This window comes from Eleutherodactylus coqui, chromosome 6, assembly GCF_035609145.1.
Source record: "Eleutherodactylus coqui strain aEleCoq1 chromosome 6, aEleCoq1.hap1, whole genome shotgun sequence".
NCBI lineage: Eukaryota > Metazoa > Chordata > Amphibia > Anura > Eleutherodactylidae > Eleutherodactylus > Eleutherodactylus coqui.
In genome coordinates this window covers 124,767,060-124,774,338 of record NC_089842.1, presented here as the reverse complement: position 1 = coordinate 124,774,338, position 7,279 = coordinate 124,767,060, and positions in this window count along the sequence as shown.

Here is a 7,279-nt window from a genome sequence, read left to right as displayed (position 1 = left end):
TAAGCCCTTCCCTGAAAACCATCCTGAAAATGTGTAAAAATAAAAAAAAATGTATACTCACCTTTTTCCTGCAGCCGGAGTTCAGCCGCATCCGGCCAGCAGTTCTCCTGAACTGCTCTCTGTAGTATTCAGCTGCCTCTGATTGGTCACAGCCCTCACCAATCAGAGGCAGCTCTCACTCACCCATTCATGAATTCATGAATGGGTGAGTGAGTGCTGCCTCTGATTGGCTGAGCGCAGGGACCAATCAGAGGCAGCTCTCAGCTATTTAATGGTTTTATATTTTAAGCCCTTCCCCGAAAATTCATCCAGCGCTTGCCGGCAGCCCATTGCTTTCAATGGAGCCGGCTGTATTGCCGGCTCCATTGACTTCAATTGGCGAACATCGTTCTTCTCTGCCACAGCTGTTACAGCTGTGGCAGAGGAGAACGATCTTTAGTATATGTTCTCAATGGGGTCGGCGCTACTGCTGCCGGCCCCATTGAGCGCATATATAGAATACAACGATTCGCAGAACGCAGATAGGCGCGTTCTGCGAATCGTTGTGTCCTATAATTTATCGCACATCCGCATAAAAAATGGACATGTGCCTGGTCCCATTGGGATGCACTGGGTCTATATATCTGCAGATCGCAAGCGCCTCTGCAGATCGGACCAAAAAACGCTCGTGTGACCGAGCCCTAAGGGTGACTACCCATTAGCGTTTGCGAATTTGCTGTGTTTTTTTCCCCAGGTGTGTATGGGGCTTTCCAATGTTAAAAACGCATTTTGGCAAAATTGCAATTTACCGCGAAGTCACGATTTTGCGCGATGCGATTTTAACATTACAAGTCCCATAGACCCCTGGAGAAAAAAACACTTGAAATTTTGCAGTGAAAAAGAACTGTAGTGGGTAGGCACCCTTATGCAGCTGTTTACCAGCAAAGTTATGCAGCCATTTAACAATGAGTTTGAAACTGTTTCAAACAGTATCTTGTCACAGTTCTCAGCTGCTCTATGACCATGTCACTCCTACGGCTATAGATAAAGGCTCACGGATCCTGGTGCAAAAATTCAGTTCAGGCCCCTTTGGCACAACTTCTTTTCATGGCTGTTAGCAACATTCCATCTGTAACCTTCTGTTCACACATGGTAAATTGAAGTGAAAATCCACATCAGAACTCTGTGTGGCGACTGCAGATTTCTGACATGGATTATCATGTGTTAGACCTCATTCACACAAGTGTTTTTACACAGTTGTGTAGCCGCATAAAACCGTCAGCTGGAAGTCGTGACCATCTGAAGCACTGGATTCCAATGCATTCATTCAGATAGGCGATTCTAGCCGTGTAAAATAGGATACATCGGATTAAATAAGGGACTAAGGTCAAAGATTATGTAGATTATTATAAGATTCATAATGGCTGTGTAGGCATCTTAGGTGCTCGTGGTATGCTATTTATGAGGTCTGGTATGAGGGATTGAGCATACATAAATCTCATGGGGCCTCATAGCAAGACGCGGAATTGCCCCCCCCCCCAAAAAAAAATGTATATGTATGGTAGATAGATAGTGCAGTTATGCATTGTCTCAGCTCCTTCTCCCCATCCTTCCTATCCTGATGCTATCCGCAATGCCCTTATCAGTGTCCGCATAGTACTAGTGTAAAGCCCCATTTAGACACAACGATTTGCGCTCAAAATTCGCTCAAAAACCATCTTTTGAGCAATAATCGCTGTGTCTAAACACACGGCCATCGTGCATTTTTCAAGCACTATTTGTTTATCGCTGTCTTCAAGCCAGATTGAAAATCATTGTACAGTCTTATCAGGACAGCACGCTGAGTTCTCTGCAGGATAGCACTGCTAGCATTCTTACAACTGCTATTCCACTCGAGAAAAATGGAGCTGAATGCAGATAACAGACCTCCAGCTGTTATCTGCATTCAGCAAAAGGGCTTCATTTGCACGCTAATAAGCTACTAAGTAGCTGAGTAGCTACTTAGTAGTTTATGCAAAATGATTGCTCAAAACTGCTGTTCAAGTTATCTTTTGAACAAATTTTGAGCGATCATCTTTCCGTGTAAGTGAGCCTTAAGGCCGGCTACTTGTGCTTGCCGCCCTCTTGCTATTCCTGGCAGACGTGGGCGTCGCCCTGCTCCCTCTGTATGAATAAACTGCTGTTTATTTACCACCAGCTCTACGGGAGTTAAAACCCATTCTAATGGTCAAAATTAAGTGCTAATCGTTACGTGTAAATGTAGGCAGTCATGCACTATTTATCCACTTGTTGTTAGCTAAGGTTTTTAAACCAGCATAAAAACCATCATTTGGCTGCTGGAAATACATTCTATTTGAATGCAGGTCGTTCAGTCCTTCCAGAGGCTAAGGGATGGCTTTCTTTGCATGCTCAATTAGTACAGTGTTTACTCTGCCATGAGCAGAACAATGGAATCTGTAGGGGCAGATCTTGCCATAACATCACATAAACACACGCCCAGCTGAGCAAGCAACTCGTGGAGGAAAATGCAATGACTAAAACCATTAATCTGCAAGTGTAATTTTATTAAAAAGTGCCATCAGTTCGTTCAGTCGTGCGGTTGTTTAAGCGGTAATCGTAGCGTGTAAAAGGGCTCTTAGTCCTCCTCAGTGCTCTCAGCCCAGCTGCAGGGTAATTCACTAATCTGGAAAGTCCCCCAAAAGGCCAACTGAAATAAAACCACTTCCAACACATGGAAGGGCCGCAGGTCGGACGGCTTCCATTGACTTTAATAGAAGCTGTCCCTGTGGAATCCGCACGAAAGTAGAGCATGCTGCAATTTTTCCTCCACTTGGGTGCACACAGGTCCAGCTACAGGTCAGCTCTGCTGCAGCTCTCACTGACTTATTCTCTCTCTTTCCTGCACTGTCTGAAACTGCTGAGTCACACTGAGCCTGGGAAAAGGACCTCTCTTTTATACAATGGTACACAAATATGTAAAAAGATAGAGCATGTTCTATCTTTTTTTTGCGTGTCCAAAAATGTGATCACTAAATATGCATGTATGAATCAACTCAATTAAATCAATTGCGTATTTTGCACACAAATACGTGTGTGGCTAAATTCACACAGACATATTTGCACGTCCAAACTGTATGCATGCAAAATGCATATAATAGAACCCCTTTGATTTCAATGGGTTTGTTCACAGGCGTGTATTTTCCTGCACATTTCGTTCGTGCCAATAAAAATCCGTCAGCACTGTGCTCTGCTCTCTAATTGGCCAGTGCTGTTCACGTGATCAGCACTGACCAATCACAGAGCAGAGCACAGTGTGTATTAGGTAGTAAGAAAATTGCAGTGGCTATCTTGGCTGCCTGGAAACTAGGAGTTGATAAAGACCCCTGGGACGGGTTGAAACGTTGCTGGTTACTTTGTATGGAGCGATAAAGAATTTATTTTTATTCATCTGATGCTGCCTGGACCACATACTTTATTTGGACATTTATTTGGGTCGTGATCCGGACCCTGGTTGGGCTGTGCACTTCCCTCCTTGCCCTGGAATGGGACTTATAAAACACCAGGGGGCTGAATTGGCCTTCAGATGCTGCTCTGTGCCTAATCCTGTTTACTGAAAACTAGGAACTGTCAGAATGGGGCAACAGCAGAGAAGTTCAAATACAGGGAAAATACCCCCTCTGGTCCCTGGACAGAATTTTGTGCCAAAACCGGAAGGTTACTTTAATGCAGGTTTATGGCTTGTTGCAGTGTATCAGAGAGGTGCCAGTTGGGAATGATAGGTTTTCAGTCCCTAGATGAAAGTGTTGTTATTCACCGACAGCAAGCAGAAATCTTGAAATTGGTGAGGAATCAAAATGCAAAATATGTATATTACAAAGTTACATTGTATTTTCATTATACAGTGATTAAGCTTCCCTGGGAAGTCCTTTTAGTGATATCATTGTACAGACGTGCATGGGTGGAATATGCTGTGGTTATGGGTCCTCTACCATTAGTTATAGAGCATTAATGCATGGATATAAATGACTGCTTCCTATGTAACGGGCACTGGCTCCTAATTAAAGACTATACTTAGTCTCCTTGATGGTATCTACTGCATGAAATGAGAGGGATAATGTAATTTTGTGTATAGTAATAATATAAGCAGCGTGTCATGTATCCAGAGAGCAGTGCATCTTCTCCTCGTCCTGACACTTCCCAGCCGCCTTTATTCACGCTAAATTACTCCTGCCTCTGCTTATTTTCACTGTCTCTAATTAGCGTGATGAGCTTCGCCGTCTGCTCCTGCCCCTTCCATCACTGAAGCTCAAGCTACATAGTTTGGATGCAGCAATATGAACATTGTTGTTAGGTTGTGCTGCTGGAGTTTGTTGTTCTACAGGGTTCCAGGAGCACACCTGCACAGGTAAGGGTTAATTGAGCTGGCTGGGTGTGGTTGTGCAGGTCAGCCAATGCCCTGGGTCTGGGTGTAGATATATAACCCAGCACCTCTGCAATGAGGAAGCTGTATTTCCTCAGTCTGGTCTGCTGTGTGAGTAGTGTCTGGTCAGCTTGCAGCTTGCTGTGTGTGTAGTGTCCTGTGCTGCCTGTTTAGTGTCTTGCTAAAGTAGGGACTGTAAGACACGAGGAGCCTTGTCAGTGCCTTGCAGCTTAAGTTCATTGGCCAATGTACGAACTGATCCCCCGCTTTCATATTCAGCTTTATCATCTGCTTTAGCATGCGAGGTTGTGTGGTGAGTTTTTGCATTTAATGTGTCAGTTTCGTCTGGTTGCGAGTGTCACCCTTTTAGGGAGAGCAGGGTCGATCTTCCAGCATGGGTCCGCCTTTATAGAGGCTATCACTCTGCTTGTAGGTAGGGCCAAGTCATCTTCCCTGCAGCACAGGGTTAGTTTCCCCTTACCAGTGTCTTCGGGTCACGTTCGTGTGGGCCCGGTGCTTAGTTGCCCACATGAACGCAGCAATTATGACTTTAATCGTACCAAAATTCTTACAAACTTAATGTACTCCAATGGTCCTTTTACATGGGCCGATTATTATCCGGCCTGAATGTTCAATAAAAAGGCTGTGTAAAGAGACCAACTACCATAAAAATGCTCACTGATTGGCCGTACATCTCACCGTGTGAACAGAGGGATGTACAGCCGGCCTGTGGGGATGGACAATCACACTAGCACTCATTCATCCCCATAGGCCAAATCGTAGCCTGTGCTAAAGAAAATTAAACAACCAAATTGGGCCAAGAACTCGGCTTGTCTAATAAGGCCCAGTGTCATCATAGTAACATTATGGCTACTAAGGGAGATGTTACAATACCTCTGCAGCGCCACCTATTGGAGGGCAGCATTCCTTCAAGTCAATGTCAGACTCTTTAGACAAGCCTTGTAACAATGACTAGGAATTGAAAACCAAGCCAGAACCCATACACAGACAACTGGTTCGGAGTGTTCGCCCCTCATCAGTGTGCAGCAGGATTCTGGCTTTGCTAGAGAGAGGTCTGTGACATGGGTCAGAAACGCTATCTTTTCTCCTTAGGGAGAGCACCTAGATGGTGAGTGAGTAAAGAAACTTAAAAGGCCATTCATGCTCCTCTTGGTAATATGCAAATAAGGGAGATGGAACAATACCTCCACAGTGCCACCTATTGGAAGGCAGCATTCCTTCAAGTCAATTTCAGAGTCTTTATACAAGCCTTGTAATTACTGGCAATTGAAAGCAAAGGCAGACTCCATGCACAGACAGCTGTTTCGGGTGCATACCGCTCAGTGTGCAGCAGGATTCTGGCTATGGCTACTTTCGCACAAGCGCGTTATGGCTGCATTTCTTCCTTTATAATACGGGTGTGTTTCCCTATCCTATATTCTTCAAATATTTGTAACCAAAGTAACTACTGAGATTATGAGTGTAAGCATGCATGCCACGCGAATATGAGCTGTATTAAGTATGGAGGGATGAAGTATGATGCAGTTTGACCATGGCAGTTCAACAGGGTAGGAGACAGGTAGGCCTCAAAATTTGCCTGAATACTTTACACTTCAAAGCTATCACTAACGCTGTCACCTCTGTTCTCATCCTTGCTCTCAGTTTCAGAACTTCTTTCAAGTGCCAACCTCTGGGGCACACTATTCACATTAGCCCCTCTCTCCTGTCCTCACCTATGCACAGCTCACATGCACTCCTTACCTTCTTGCTTAGCCTCAAACCCCCTAATGCCACTAACAAAGATAACAGTCATCCTCATAAATCTCCTAACTATCTGCTAACCCTCTCTATCCTGCTGCTACTATCTGCTGGGGATATCTCTCCCAATCCTGGCCCACCCTCCACTGCTCCTAGCTATTACCCCCTACCTGACTCACTAATGAAATCCCCAAGCCCAACTGCTAGCCCATGCATACCCTCCCCTGACTCCTTTAAATGTGCACTCTGGAACTGCCAGTCAGCATGTAATAAACTCCCCACCATCCATGACTTTTTTGCTGCTAAATCTTTAAATCTGCTCTCATTCACAGAAACGTGGATACAGCAGTCTGACACGGCCTCCCCTGCTGCACTGTCTTACAATGGCCAGCAGTTGTCCCATACCCCGAGACCAGATGATAGGCGTGGCGGAGGAGTATGTGCTCTTCTCTCCCCGAAATGTACCTACCAGGTCATCCCCCCTGTACCCTCACTCACTTTTCCATCATTTGAGGTACCTACGCTACGGCTTTTCCGTCCGCTGTCCATGCGAGTAGCAGTTATCTACTGCCCCCAGGTGCTCCTCGCTTGTTTTTGGACCACTTTGCTGCCTGGCTCCCCCACTTCCTATCCTGCAAAATTCCAACCCTCATCTTAGGTGATTTTAACATCCCCACTAATGACCCCAACTCCCCATCTGCCTCTCAGCTTCTTTCACTCACCTCCTCCCTTGGTTTCTCTCAACTCACACCCTCTCCCACTCACAGGGATGGCAACACTCTTGATCTGGTCTTCCTCCATCTCTGCTCTGTTTCCAACTTCACTAACTCCCCTCTCCCACTCTCAGATCATAACCTCCTCTCTTTCTCTGTTACGCTCCCTAACATCTCTCCAGACCCACCTACCTACCGTACCTACAGGAACCTTAAGGCCATTCACACCCAGGACTTTGCTGAATCCCTACAGTCCTCTCTGTCCCCTATCTCTCTCCTCTCCTGCCCCAACCTGGCTGCCGCTCACTGCAACACCGCTCTCAAACATGCTCTGGATGAAGCGGCGCCCCCCATGACCCGAGTCATCTGATGTAGAAAGCGTCAACCCTGGCTCACACCTCAAAACGCT